Raw genomic sequence first — 16,045 nt, 5'->3', positions numbered from 1 at the left:
AAAAAATGATGGATATGTGCATATTCCAGAGGGTGTTGCACCTCTTTTTTTTTTCTTCATAGGGTATAACCATTTCAAATTTGTTTATCTGTCCTTCAGGCTGTCTACCGTAAATGTTTACAAAAGTCCTCGTCATGATCAGAAGGGAAGACATCCAAGTGTTCCAGTAGTTGGACAATATATTTAGTGTGGTTCCTTTTGGGATCTAATATACACACAACTTGTGTCATGTAATATCTAGACGGATGTCAGTGTGTGCTGAACCTTAGGGCTCAATTCTTTGGGCTAGATTTATCATACTACAGAATCGCTGCCCATATTTATAATTGCATTTGTGCGCTCGTGTGCAACTCTGCACGCAGCCAATCTTGTGGGCAGGGGCTGTCAATCTCCACAGTCGGAAAAATCCAGGGAGGATAGGGTTGAGAAGCAGAGGTCTTATGATTGCTGCTTCATTAATCTCCACTGCAGGCGATATATATATATATATATATATTTTTATTTTTTTATTTATTTTACATTTTGTATTTTTAATGATATTTTTTATATATTAAATTCTCTAATTGGATTTCTGTTGATTAACTATTTTAGAACAGTCAATGTAATAAAATTTTTCTCTCTCTTCAAAGTTAATTACAATATGTAGACGTTATGGGGAATCTCTGTTTCGAGGAGGAACTACCATTGATGCAGCAGGTGCAGTGCTCTCCCTAGAAGCTCAGGCCAATTGATAGGTGTAACGGGAAGGGAAACTTACCAAAACAGGAACGGAACCCAGTGGCAGAGAACAATAAATAGACAAAGCCCAAGGCGTCACAACAGGCAAGGATTGAAGAAGAGATCGAAGTCAGGAGTATCCAAGGTCAGGGCAGGCAGCAAAGATGCAACGTCAAAACCAAGCCAAAGGTAAAAAGTCAGGGAAATCATGAATACAAGATAGGAAAACAGGTTAATTGCTTAGTCTCTGTGAATCAGCCAGTAGAATAACTCGGCAATGAGTGAGAGGGCTGTCCAGGCTTTAAACCCTGCAAGGGCCAGGAACGCCCCCGTTGCTCAGGTAACGCAGGTGCAGCAGTCACCTGAGCACCTATGGGAGACAAGGGTGTAGCCACAGAACACACCCCCTGTCTGTCAGGAGCCGGGAATGTGTTGTGCACGTCAGCCACGGGCACACACCCCCGTGGGCACCCACAAATTCACGCTCATGCCCCCGCGCAGACACCCGCAAATTTACGCATGCAAGCACTTGCGCAGACACCCGCAAACTCGTGCACATGCGCAGCCGCGCAAACACCCGTGAACGCCCAGACAGTGCGCACACGCTGAGCGCCCCATCGGTGCCCAGGTAAGATGGTACCACAACAGAGCCCTCCACCAAGGAGCGGCCTATGGAGGGGAAGGCCTGTCAGGGTGCCTCGGATGAAAGGTCCGCACCTTAGCATTGACACGGAGATTACCCACAGGCTCCCAGGGCCGTTCCTCAGGATCATACCCCTTCCAATAGACCAGGTACTCCATGTTATGGTTTCAGGAGAGACACTGGGTGGATCTTGAGTGTGGAAGGTAGACTCAATCGAACTGCCACAGGGTTCACTAGTTTTGTTACTGAGAAAGGACCTAGGTATTGTGGTCCTAGTTTCTTGGAAGGACAAGTCAAGTGGAGATGTTGGGTAGAGAGCCACACCTTGTCCCCTACTTGATAAAGTGGAGACAACCTCCTTTGTCTATCTGCTTGTCGTTTTTGATGTGCCTGGGAAGCGATTAACTGTTGTGTCAATGTGCGAAGCAGAGAGCGGAGGTTGCGTAGACATATGGAGACCTTGGGAACATGGATAACTGGTGGTAGATCAGGTAGGGTATTAGGATGGAAGCTGTAGTTAGCGTAAAAAGGGGTCATTCCACTGGAATCATTTTTTTGGTTATTGTATGCAAACTCTGCGAGGGGTAGCTGCTCTTTCCAGTTGTCTTGCAGATGAGTAGAAAAGCAGTGGCGGTACTGCTCAAGAGTCTGATTAGTCCTCTCTGTCTGCCCATTTGACTGAGGGTGGTAGGCAGTGGGCAGGCACAGGGAGATACAGAGGCTCTGGCAGAACTAGGTCCAGAACCGGGAGGTGAACTGTGTGCCATGGTCAGATACAAAAGATTTGGGTACACCATGAAGCTGGAATATATGTTAAATGAATAGCTCAGAGGTCTGGCGTGCTGTAGGGAGACCAGAAACTGGTATGAAGTGCGCTATTTTAGTGCATCTGTCTACAACCACTATAATGGTGTTGTGTTGTTGGGATGGAGGTAGGTCGACTATAAAATTCATGGAGATGTTTCTCCATGGATGTGTTGGCACAGGTAATGGTTGTAACAGCCCTGCTGGTCTGGAGGATGGCTTCTTGTTACGAGCACAAACAGAACAGGAGGAAACAAAGGAACGGATGTCCAAGGTCATGGTAGACCTCCAGAAATGTCTTTGTGTGAGTTCAATAGTATTGTGAATACCACAAAGGCAATAGTCAGTGGGTACATAGATACGTTGTTGGTAGAGATGCAGGCCATTGATGACCGGAAGATGGGAGGCTTCAGCTGCTACAATATCACTGGGTACTTTGATGGCCTCTATCAGTGACTGGTATTTGGCTAGGAAGAAGGAAGAGGACAGTATGTTTTCTTGCATGTCAGCATAGGCGTCACAACAGGCAAGGATTGAAGCAGAGATGGAAGTTAGGAGTATCCAAGGGCAGGGCAAGCAGCAAAGATGCAACGTCAAAAGCAAGCCAAAGGTCAAAAGCCAGGGAAATCCAGAATACAAGGTAGGGAAACAGAATAATTGCTTAGTTTCTGTGACAGCCAACAGAATAACTCTGCAATGAGTGAGGAGGCTGTCCAGGCTTTAAACCATGCAGGGACCAGGAACACCCCCGTTGCTCAGGTAACGCAGGTGCAGCAGTCACCTGAGCACCTATGGGGGACAAGGGTGTAGCCACAGAACACTCCCCCTGTCTGTCTGGACCCGGGAATGTGTTGTGCACGTCAGTCGCGGGCACGCACCCACGAGCTCCAGCACCTGCACAGACACCCGCGAATTTGCACGTGCGTGCACCCGCGCTGATACCTGCAACGTGCAGCCATGCAAAAACCCGTGAACGCCCTGGCAGTCGCACATGCTGAGCCCCCCATTTGTGCCCAGGTAAGATGGTACCCCTGGTACCACAACAATAGGTTTTGGTTTTAATTAGGAGACATATCTATTTCATATACCAAAATATACATAAAGGAACATTTTTGCATACATTAAAACTTTGCAGTCGGTATAACAAGACATTGTAAACCCATTAAAGAAAACAATTTTAGAGTACATTGTCCCTTTATTGTCTGCAATATTACACTCCCCATATGCAATACTAACATGTAATATTTGTTTTATTTTTCTAGTTTTATGTATCTGTATCTTACCTCAAACCTGGAATTCTATTTAATCAATGAAGTTAATGGGACGTAAAACCCAAGATTTTTCTTTCATGATTCAGATATAGCTAGATACGTGCATTCAGCAATTTCATTTGCTGCACATGTGGAAGTAGGAGGCCACTTGCGGCATTCAGCTCTTTTCGGAGTCGGATTTCTTCTTATTAAAGTGCAATACACTAAGATCTGTGCAAATCTTTCACAAGAAGAAATCCGGCAGGGCGAGAGGGGCACCCGCCCAGGACCCCGTACTTATGAGGGCCCCACAATGTCGGGGGTGGATGTATGAGAAGGTGCAATGTACATCATTCTTTAGTTTATGAAGAAGTGTTAATAAAAACAGGAGCGATAATATATAGTGGTATTCTTATATACAGTATCCCACAAAAGTGAGTATACCCCTCACATTTTTTGTAAATATTTTATTATATCTTTTCATGTGACAACACTGAAGAAATTACACTTTGCTACAATGTAAAGTAGTGACTGTACAGCCTGTATAACAGTGTAAATTTGCTGTCCCCTCAAAATAACTCAATACACAGCCATTAATTTCTAAACCATTGGCAACAAAAGTGAGTACACCCCTAAGTGGAAATGTCCAAATTGGGCACAATTAGCCATTTTCCCTCCCCGGTGTCATGTGACTGCTTAGTGTTACAAGGTCCCAGGTGTGAATGGGGAGCAGGTGTGTTAAATTTGGTGTTATCGCTCTCACACTCTCTCATATTGGTCACTGGAAGTTCAACATGGCACCTCATGGCAAAGAACTCTCTGAGGATCTGAAAAAAAGAATTGTTGCAATACATAAAGATGGCCTAGGCTATAAGAAGATTGCCAATACCCTGTAACTGTGCTGCAGCACGGTGGGCAAGACCATACATTGATTTCACAGGACAGGTTCCATTCAGAACAGGCCTCGCCATGGTCGACCAAAGAAGTTGAGTGCTCGTGCTCAGCGTCATATCCAGAGGTTGTCTTTGGGAAATAGATGTATGAGTGCTGCCAGCATTGCTGCAGAGGTTGAAGGGGTGGGGGGGTCAGCCTGTCAGTGCACAGACCATACGCTGCATCAAATTGGTCCACACGGCTGTCGTACCAAAAGGAAGCCTCTTCTAAAGATGATGCACAAGAAAGCCTGCAAACAGTTTGCTGAAGACAAGCAGACTAAGGACATGGATTACTGGAACCGATGACCAAGATAAACTTATTTGGTTCAGATGGTGTCAAGCATGTGTGGCGGCAACCAGGTGAGGAGTACAAAGACAAGTGTCTTGTCTTGCCTGCAGTCAAGCATGGTGGTGGGAGTGTCATGGTCTGGGCCTGCATGAGTGCTGCCGGCACTGGGGAGCTACAGTTCATTGAGGGAACCATGAATGCCAGCATGTACTGTGTCATACTGAATCAGAGCATGATCCCCTCCCTTGGGAGACTGGGCTGCAGGGCAGTATTCCAACATAAGGACCCCAAACACACCTCCAAGACAACCACTGCCTTGCTAAAGTAGCTGAGGGTAAAGGTGATGGACTGGCCAAGCATGTCTCCAGACCTAAACCCTATTGAGCATCTGTGGGGCATCCTCAAATGGAAGGTGGGGGAGCGCAAGGTCTCTAACATCCTCCAGCTCCATGATGTCGTTATGGAGGAGTGGAAGAGGACTCCAGTGGCAACCTGTGAAGCTCTGGTGAACTCCATGCCCAAGAGGGTTAAGGCAGTGCTGGAAAATAATGGTGGCCACACAAAATATTGACACTTTGGGCCCAATTTGGACATTTCCACTTAGGGGTGTACTCACTTTTGTTGAGTTATTTTGAGGGGACAGCTAATTTACACTGTTATACAGCCTGTACACTCACTACTTTACATTGTAGCAAAGTGCCATTTCTTCAGTGTTGTCACATGAAAAGATAAAATAAAATATATATATGTACTCACTTTTGTGGGATACTGTATAGGTAACACTAAATACACATACACAGGAAGGAGAATAAGGGCGGTCGTTTAAGGGGCCCCACAAAGGCTAATGGTGACCCTGGCGCAAGTGGCCACCTTCTTCCACATTTGGTAGCAAACAAAACTGCTGAATGCACATTGCTAGATATAGAATACAATTTTAAACGTATTTTCAATTTACTTCTATTATCATGTATGCTTCATTCTCTTGGTATCATTTGTTAAAGGAGCAACAATGTACTGGGAGCTAGCTGAACACATCAGGTTTATATGCTCAGCCACCAATCATCAGCTAGTTCCCAGTAGTGCATTGCTGCTCCTAAGTCTACTTAGGTATGCGTTTTCTACAAATGATAGCAAAAGAATGAAGCAAATTATATAATAGAAGTGAATTAAAAAGTAATTTAAAATTGCATGCTCTGAATCATAAAAGGACATTTTTGTGTTTTATTTACCTTTAAATGTATAGGTTCATCTTGCTAAGGGTCCAATATAATTTCATAAGAGGAAACTCTTGTAAGTTTAACAAGAATGTTCGTCAACTATTTATTACTGTTGCTTTCCACAAATTTAATTTGTATTATCTTGATAATTGGATCCTCTGGTTATGTAGTGAAAAAGATGACCCAAATATAAAGCAAACAATATCTGTAGCAGTTGATGCAGCATAAAGTGTCAGTGACATGTCAGCTCAAGGCCATATGCTTGCAAGAAGAGTTTAATGAAGCTGGTGAAGCAAAAGTCAGATATATAAGCTCAGCCAAGTAAACGGCAAACAAGATATCTCAAGTAAGAGGTACTGCAATGCTGAATCAATCTGTTTATGCACACACAGTCCAGTAAATGCTGGTGCTAAGTGCTTCATCTTGCAAATACCAGAGGTCCAGATTACGAGTTTTGCGTTAACAGGGGTACAGTGTAACGAGCAGTTTATGCTCATCGCTCACTTGCAGACAGCGCTGGTATTACGGGTTTTAACAAACCCGGCGTTAACCGCAAAAAAATGAGCGAAGAGCAAAATTTAGCTCCACATCTCACCTCAATACCAGCACTGCTTACGGTAGCGGTGAGCAGGTAAAACGTGCTCGTGCATGATTTCCCCATAAGAATCAATGGGGGAGAGCCGGCTGAAAAAAACCAAAACGTAGCACCTGCAAAAAAGCAGCGTTCAGCTTCTAACGCAGCCCCATTAATTCCTATGGGGAAATACATTTTATGTCTACACCTAACACCCTAACATGAACCCCGAGTCTAAACACCCCTAATATTACACTTATTAACCCCTAATATGCCGTCCCTGACATCGCCGACACCTACATTATATTATTAACCCCTAATCTGCCGCTCCGGACACCGCCGCCACCTACATTATACTTATGAACCCCTAATCTGCTGCCCCCAACATCGCTGAACCCTACATTGTATTTATTAACCCCTAATCTGCCGCCCCCCCAATATCGCCGCAACCTAACTACATTTATTAACCACTAATCTGCCGCCCACAACGTCGCCGCCACTATATTAAATGTATTAACCCCTAAACCTAAGTCTAACCCAAAGCCTAACCCCCCTAACAGAAATATAATTTTAATAAATCTAAATAAAATTACTATCATTAACTAAATTATTCCTATTTAAAACTAAATACTTGCCTGTAAAATAAACCCTAAGCTAGCTACAATATAACTAATAGTTACATTGTATCTATCTTAGGGTTTATTTTTATTTTACAGGCAACTTTGTATTTATTTTAACTAGGTACAATAGTTATTAAATAGTTATTAACTATTTAATAACTACCTAGTTAAAATAAAGACAAATTTACCTGTAAAATAAAACCTAACCTATGTTACAATTACACCTAACACTACACTATAATTAAATTAATTATATACATATTTACTCACTGTACGAACCCCCCCCCCCCCCCACTAAATTACAGAAAATAATAAAATAATTACAAGAATTTTAAACTAATTACTCCTACTCTAATCCCCCTAACAAAATAAAAAAGCCCCCCCCCCAAAATAAAAAAAGCCCTACCCTACACTAAATTACAAATAGCCCTTAAAGGGCCTTTTGCGGGGCATTGCCCCAAAGTAATCAGCTCTTTTACCTGTAAATTTTTTTTACAAATACCCCCCCAACATTAAAACCCACCACCCACACAACCAACCCTACTCTAAAACCCACCCAATCCCCCCTTAAAAAAACCTAACACTAACCCCTTGAAGATCACCCTACCTTGAGAAGTCTTCACCCAACCGGGCCGAAGTCCTCCACGAAGCCGGCAGAAGTGGTCCTCCAGACGGGCAGAAGTCTTCATCCAGGCGGCATCTTCTATCTTCATCCATCCGGCGCAGAGCGGCTCCATCTTCAAGACATCCGACGCGGAGGGGGGGTTGTAATTTTTTTTTTTACAGGTAAAAGAGCTGATTACTTTGGGGCAATGCCCCGCAAAAGGCCCTTTTAAGGGCTATTTGTAATTTAGTGTAGGGTAAGGCTTTTTTTTTATTTTGGGGGGCTTTTTTATTTTGTTAGGGGGATTAGAGTAGGTGTAATTAGTTTAAAAGTCTTGTAATTATTTTAATTAATTTAGTGTTTTTTTTTCTTTCGTACTTTAGATAATTTATTTAAATTGTAATTAATTGTATTTAGTTTAGGTAATTAATTTAATTATAGTGTAGTGTTAGGTGTAATTGTAACATAGGTTAGGTTATATTTTACAGGTAAATTTGTCTTTATTTTAACTAGGTAGTTATTAAATAGTTAATAACTATTTAATAACTATTCTACCTAGTTAAAATAAATTCAAAGTTGCCTGTAAAATAAAAATAAACCCTAAGATAGATACAATGTAACTATTAGTTATATTGTAGCTATCTTAGGGTTTATTTTATAGGTAAGTATTTAGTTTTAAATAGGAATAATTTAGTAAATGATAGGAATTTTATTTAGATTTATTAAATTTATATTTCAGTTAGGGGGGGTTAAGTTTAGGGTTAGACTTAGGTTTAGGGGTTAATACATTTAATATAGTGGTGGCGACGTTGGGGGTGGCAGATTAGGGGTTAATAAATGTAGGTAGGTGGCGGCGATGTTAGGGCCGGCAGATTAGGGGTTAATAATATTTAACTAGTGTTTGCGAGGCGGGAGTGCGGCGGGTTAGGGGTTAATATATTTATTATAGTGGCGGCGATGTTCGGTTCGGCAGATTAGGGGTTAAAATATTTATTTTAGTGTTTGCGATGTGGGGGGGCCTCAGTTTAGGGGTTTATAGGTAGTTTATGGGTGTTAGTGTACTTTTTAGCACTTTAGTTAAGAGTTTTATGCTATGGCGTTGTAGTATAAAACTCTTAACTACTGACTTTTAAATGCGGTATCAGTCTTGACAGGAGAGGGTCTACCGCTCTCTTTTGGTTAGACTCGTAATACCGGCGTTATGCAAGTCCCATTGAAAATATAGGATACGCAATTGACGTAAGTGGATTTGCGGTATTTCCGAGTCTGGCCAAAATAGTGAGCGGTGAGCCTGTCATTTCAAGACTCGTAATACCAGCAGGCGTTAAAAAGCAGCGTTGGGACCTCTCAACGCTGCTTTTTAACCCTAACGTACAAGTCGTAATCTAGCCGAGAGTTTGGCAAACAAAGCAGGGATACGGGTATTGTAAGACAAGAGGGCACACTGTAGCACTTTCTAGTAATCTTGGTTACATAGATAGGGTCATACATAGGTTTTCAACAATAAGATAGCAATTTTCATAAAAGCACTGTCTAAGAGCAGGTTCATAACAGGTATTTAGGCACTGAGGAAGGGGAAAGCAGTTACATAGGCTTCGAGTTGCCATTAAAAGGCAAGTTAGGAGGCAGCAGGGTGTCATTCAGAAAAGTCAGCAAAATTTATATGTTACCGAATACAGCAATATTCTAAGCTGAACACTTAGGTAAGCCAATGACAAGAATTAATATATGTGCAGCCACCAATCAGCTGTTAGCTCCCACCTGCTGATTTGATTTTCAATAAATGATAGCAAGTGAACAAAGCAAATTAGCTAAAATATGTAAGCTGGATAGTTGATTAAAATTGTATGCTTTATCTGAATCCATGAAAGAAAATTGCTGCTTAGTTAGTGAATTTAAATACCATTTGTAAGTATAGAGGGAATAGAATAGATCTTTGAACAATCACATTTTCTAAGCTGTTTATCTGTTATTATTTAACTGTCCCAATTTCACTTGTCATTAAAATTAGAAAGTTTATAAATATTTTCATAGACCCTTTAATGCTTTTTAAGCAAATTAGTGTTTATCAGCATTTTTGTGATTTCTTACAATACAACAGTTAAGGCAATTTGATAGTAAATGTTTTACCCTTTCAATTGGGTTAAAGCTTTTAACTGTCAACAATGTTCTCATTAAAAAACTATTACGGAACAGGAAAAAACTAAGAGAAATTGGAATAGACACCATTAAAAGGCAATAAATGAAGACAACTCCTTATCGTGAGTGCATGACCCGGAGATCATTGACTTATCTATGGCTCATTAGCTAATCGTGTTATGGCAAACACAATCTAATTACCCTTTAACAAGTAATGATAAATGAGGCAAAAGCACAGATCTATTCCTTACTGCTGTGCATGTGTTACGGCAGCTATTTTACATATGGGTAATGCAAAGAAGAGAACTGCAAGATAAAGCGCAGGCAACGGTGAGATTATGCAGCAATTTAAATTGCTGTGATGTGCCTGAGAGCAATATGAGTTTTATAATATACGGATGTTGTTCATTTTTCTTCAGTTCTCATGTTTTATTATATTAGAAATCTGTTTGTTACAATATGAAAGCGTCCACAATAACCTTTATATAGTTTGCTGTGTTGATATTGTGTACTATTCAGGGCTGGACTGGGACTAAGGATAAGACTGATCATTTTAAAGGGGCATTTCAAGGGAAATACACTTTTGAATAGAAACATATTTGCAATATACATGTATTAGCTAAAATGCTTCTAGTAAAAGTTATCACTTTTTTAGTGTTCATATTTTTCTCTGCACGTAGATATTCTCAGAGCACCAGCCTTTTAAATACTGCAGCTCCTCAGAGCACCAGTAGGGCTTGTATCATGTCATCAATTAACAAATTGAGTCATTACCAGATGATACAAGCAGTACTCCTTCCCCCAACCACTGATACTACCTTCTTCCAACCACTAACATTACCTCAAACCTCCAACCGCTTACCTCCACCCACTGCACTACCTTTTGCCCCAACCACTGAAACTAACACTACCTCTTTCCTCAACCACTAATATTACCCCTTTTCTGAACCACTGACTATACCACATCTCTCCAAATACTAGCACTACCCCTCCCTTTTAACTAGTAACACTACTTCTTATTACATCTACAGAGACTTCTTCTTACACTCATACACTGACACTCCCTTCCCAAACCAGTGACACTACTCCTTCCTCAACCAGTGGCACTGTCACTTCCACATTCACTGACACTACTGTTTGCGCTAACCATCTATGCTTATCCCCAACCACGGCCACTACTTTTTATGTCCAACTACTAAAACAACTTCTTACCCAAACCTGGCACTACCTCTCATTATTTTGAGATTAAATATATACTTAAATATATATATATTTATATGTACAAAATTATAATGTAGACAGTGTTTTTGCTATTGAAAAGTGCAAATCTAAAGAAAAAATTAATAGAGGTGCACAAATAATTATTTTTATATCAGAGGTTTTATAATAATTTATCGTGCTGGCTGTCACTTATAAATTATTATAAAGCACCCATTTTGTGACTACATTCATACATTCATAGCCTGGTGGAGTCATTACCAATATAATGACCCCCTGAAAAAATGTGCTATTTAGAATGGTCTTCAGCATGTTGGTTAATTTATTGGTTGGGTTCTGCTTTTCTCAAACATCAATATTAAAGCAATTTAACCTCTTAAGGACATATGACGGAATTTTTCCATCATAAAACAATTGAGCAAACTGAAAGCTACGTCCTTAAAGGGTTAATTCCAGTGTGCAATGCCTTAAAGAGCCATCAGAGCTGCGAATTGGATCAGAGGCAATTTCTGCTAGGGATCCGCTGTAAACTCCTTTGCAGGCAACCTTTATGTTGCGAACAGCCCTCATGGACTTCTGGGCAGTCCCCCAACAGCTCCTGGTCAGCTCAGTGGGAGAGCATTCAGAGTGATACCCCGTTCATGGTGCTTCACGCTTCTAAGTTGGTCAGGGAAAGATCCAATATAAAGCATTCAAAGTGGAGCACCAACTGTATATATAAAACTTGAATTTATTTGTAATAGATTTAAAAGCTTGTATCACATATGTAGCAATAATCAAAGAATGTTTGTCAGAACACAGCTGACGCATTTTGGCCTCCTGCCGTTGTCAAGCTGAATAAAATTGGAGAATACATCCCCTTCTCTTATAGTAACAAAAAAGCCCTCATTGGTTAATCGTGGCACACCTCCATTAGCTCATTTCATGGCCTTCTACTCATAGGTGAGGCAGAGGGGAGGGAGGGAGGTGTCATGCTGACAGTTGCTAATACAAATAATAAAAATAAAACCGAAAATAGAAATGAATAAATACAAACAAATTACTCTAATTGTAATAATCTTGTACTAACAAGACACCCTTATATTTTATGTTAAAGAGAAAGTAGAACAACTGTAATAACCTATATACACAATTATATGAGCAAGAAACAGGACAAAATCTCATATTAGATATAGTTGTCCTATGAACAACTTTTAAAAAGGAAATAGATTGTTACCTAACTTATTGCTTCAAATAAAGAGTGGGTATAATGTTCAGCTCTAAATGGGTTTTCTTTACCTACTGTGGCTTGCAGATTGAACACTATTTAATTGTACTGAACACTTCCATGATTTAAACTATTCCGCCTTTATTACACTTATGTATACAGATTTCTAAATGTATATATAGTCAATCCCCATGCAGTGTCATAGTGCCTTATAAGTTATTAGTAGACATTCTATCTTGAGTTAAGCTGCTGGTATATCCATATATATTCGTATACTAGTGTTGAAAACAACTTACTGACTAATGTTCAAAATTAATAGGCCAAAAAACAGAAAGGGATACCGGTGTTATTAAAGATGATTAGAGGTCCTCTGTAACTAAGAGCAATATGCGTATCTAGATATTTCTAAAAAAAAAAGCAGATGATATATTCTGTTCTAAATGGAAATTAGCTACCTTCTGCAAGTTGCAGTGTGTACCCTATTTAGTATACTAAACTATCCCATACACTGGGCCGTTGGACCCTTACAGCACCTGTACATACATTCCGTATTGTGTGAACACTGACCATTCCTATAAGCTGATGTCTCATTAGAGAACAATGTATCCTTTGTTGAACTGCTTGTGTACCTGTATGTTTATGTTTGTGGATGTTAATCCCTAAGGTGTATTTATTGCATGCTAAGATATATAATTCACTTATAAAAGAGTTAAATTATATTATGGATCATGAGAATCACTCCTGTGTTGTGGAGTAATAACCACATTGGTTTCAGTACATGATCATTAATTACATTACTAGACCTGTCTACCAATCATAGTGTAAATATATATTTAATGACCCAGGACTTTATTCAAACTACAGTGGAATGCGCTCGAAGTGTAATTCTTTGTACAGGGACAGTGAGGTATTATATACGATGTGTACACTGGGTGTAATAATGTGCTTAACAGGTACTATGTTCTCTCTGATATTGGGAAGGTTGAATATAGAATAACAAAATTTGAATTTTGTGTTGGCCAGTGGCTAGTGTACATTGTTTTTTTTATCTACTTCAGTTACCAAGGTTAAAACCATATTTAGCTCATATGATTCATCTAACTTGTTTGCTTTTTCATTGCCAGTAGTTTATTAGGCCATAGCTGGAGTTCAAGCCAGAGGGATACCTTGTCTTCAAAGTGAAGATCCAGTATATTTCTTGTTTTGCCAAATACTTCTCTCTGTCACTTCCTCTTGGAGGTGCTTGGACCCTTTCAATACAAGTCCATTTGAATGTATTCGTGCTCTTGTTGTGTAATTGTGCAAAATGCTGCACTAGGGGGGTGCTTGTCTTGCCAATTCTAATGCACAATAAATGTTCTCTGATTCACAATCTTACCTCACGAGTTGTCATACCTGTATAATGTTTATCACATTCTCTGCAGGTGATCAGGTAGACTGCATAGGTAGATCTGCAATTCAGGCACTGATGATCTAAACATTTCTCCTTGCTCCACCTTTTCACAGGCCACATAATCTCTATTATGGCATTTAAACATTCCCTTGTTTGCTAACCAAGAGGACTGGGTGGAGGATGTGGACGGTAATTTAGTAGTAGCTACCATGTTGCCTATTGTTCTATTTCGTCTATAGGCGAATTTTACAATTTTTGATTGAGAATTTTTCAAGACCATCATCTGCTTTTAACATTGAGGTGTTTCTTGACAATATTACAGATGTGGTTATACTGTTCGGTATACTCAGTAATAAAAAGTATACAATTATTTACTGATACTGGCCTTTTGGTTTCAGCTGTGCCACCTTTAGGACGTATTAGATCTGATCTGTTTAGATCTTTTACAGATTCAGCAGCCTTTTGAATGGTCTCATTTTTGTAGCCTCTTGATCTGAGTCTTTTGGTCAGATCCTGGGACTCAATCTCATATTGCTCTTCATTGGAGCAATTTCACTTCAAGCGAATAAATTGGCCTTTTGCTATCCCATGGAATACATTTTTAGGGTGACAGCTTTTTGTGTGGAGAAGATTATTTCCCGAGATTGCTTTCCTAAAGACTTTGGTTTGTACATTTTCTCCACTAAAGCCCATGAGGGTAATGTCCAAATAGTTTATACTAAAAGGATTTGATTCTGATGTAAAAGAGATACCTAGGTTGTTAGTATTGAGGTAGTTTACAAAAAGTGGTAATTCCTCTTCTTCCCCCCTCCAGATAAACAACAGATCGTTGATAAATCTTTTGTATACTACTATCTTCGAGCTGAAGGGATTTTCGACCCCATATATGCGTGCGGTCCTGCTCCCACCACCCCATATAGAGGTTGGCATAGGAGGGGGCAAATTTCCCCCATAGCAGTCCTGCATACCTGGAGGTAGAAAACCCCCTCAAACTCGAAGTAGTTGTGGGTAAGGAGGAATTCAGATGCTCTGAGTAAAAACTGGCAAAACTCTGTATCCTTTCCATAATACTTTGTCATGAAAAAGCCTAACGCCATGAGGCCCTTCTCATGAGGAATGGAGGAATACAGTGCTTTGACATTGAATGACAGCATTATAATCTGGTTCTTGTTCCATTATTAGAGACTCCAATGTCACAATGCCACATATGTCTTGGAAATAGCATTTTGTGCAGGGTCAGTTTGTATAATTGTTCCTTCTGCATTGGCTGGAACAATTATACAAACTGACCCTGCACAAAATGCTAGGAATACCAGCGTCATGGGGTCTAATCTCGATTTCCAAGACATATGTGGCATTTCGACATTGGAGTCTCTAATAATGGAACAAAAACTAGACCAGAGCGGGAGCGAGCTACATTCAGTTTAGTGGCACGACCGGGCACGCTGTGACTAGACAGTGTTGCTGTGATGCGCTGAGGAAAAACCAGACCCGCTCAGTAGAGCAAGGAGTGACGTTCTGGAAAATTAAACTTTTAAATAAAAATCCTTTGCAATACTTTAATGTATAAATCTGCCACTAAGCTAATGTTATATAATTCTACACTATGTGCAGAATTATATTTCATTAGTTTGTAAGTTTACGGCCCCTTTAAGACCCAAGAGTCTTCATTCACTTGACCCTGGGACTCCGACCGGTGCAGCTGTCCAGGAAGCCCGAGTAACCTGTTGGAGATCAGATTGAGAGCTGACTCAAAGGGGAGAGGTAGAGGGACACAGAGTGGCGTGAACGGCCGCCATTTTTGCCTGAAGCTGAGGCCGATTCCACACTCACTGCAGCCTGCATATTCAGAACGTCACAATTACCTAGTCCCCTCTAATCAGCATGTTAGATCCCAAAGCTGTTCTGGGTCGGCATGCAAGCCTGCCTTTTGGCAATCTACCTAGGCAGCGGACACCATTTTACCCTTTGCATTCCTCACAGATCCTAGACGCCTGAAGAAGACATCTCTTATAATCTGGTGAGATCTTTCTGATTTTTTTTATACTCATTATTTACCACTAACTTGAGTACCCTGCAAATATATCTTCACCCTTGCCCTTGTTAAGCCCTGACGATTCCTGGTGGGCTCCAATTACTGTTTTCAACAGACTGTGCAAATTTCATATCTGTGTCTCTTAAGGGAACTTAACAGTATTGCCACTTGGGGCCTGGCTGACCCTGCTATTGCTCCCACCATCTGTGCATATCTTACTGCCCTATTAAGTGGAACCCTTAATCACACAGACCCACTGCACATTGATTAGCCTGTGACTCGTTAGCAACCATAACCCAACACACCCATATATAGGAACATATTTTATTGGGACTGTAGCAATGTTTCTTACTTAATCTATATTCTGTGTAGATTTGCTGAAAAACCCTCACCTCCCTGC

This window comes from Bombina bombina, chromosome 1 (genome assembly GCF_027579735.1).
Source record: "Bombina bombina isolate aBomBom1 chromosome 1, aBomBom1.pri, whole genome shotgun sequence".
Classification (NCBI taxonomy): domain Eukaryota; kingdom Metazoa; phylum Chordata; class Amphibia; order Anura; family Bombinatoridae; genus Bombina; species Bombina bombina.
This window is presented reverse-complemented; position numbering follows the sequence as displayed.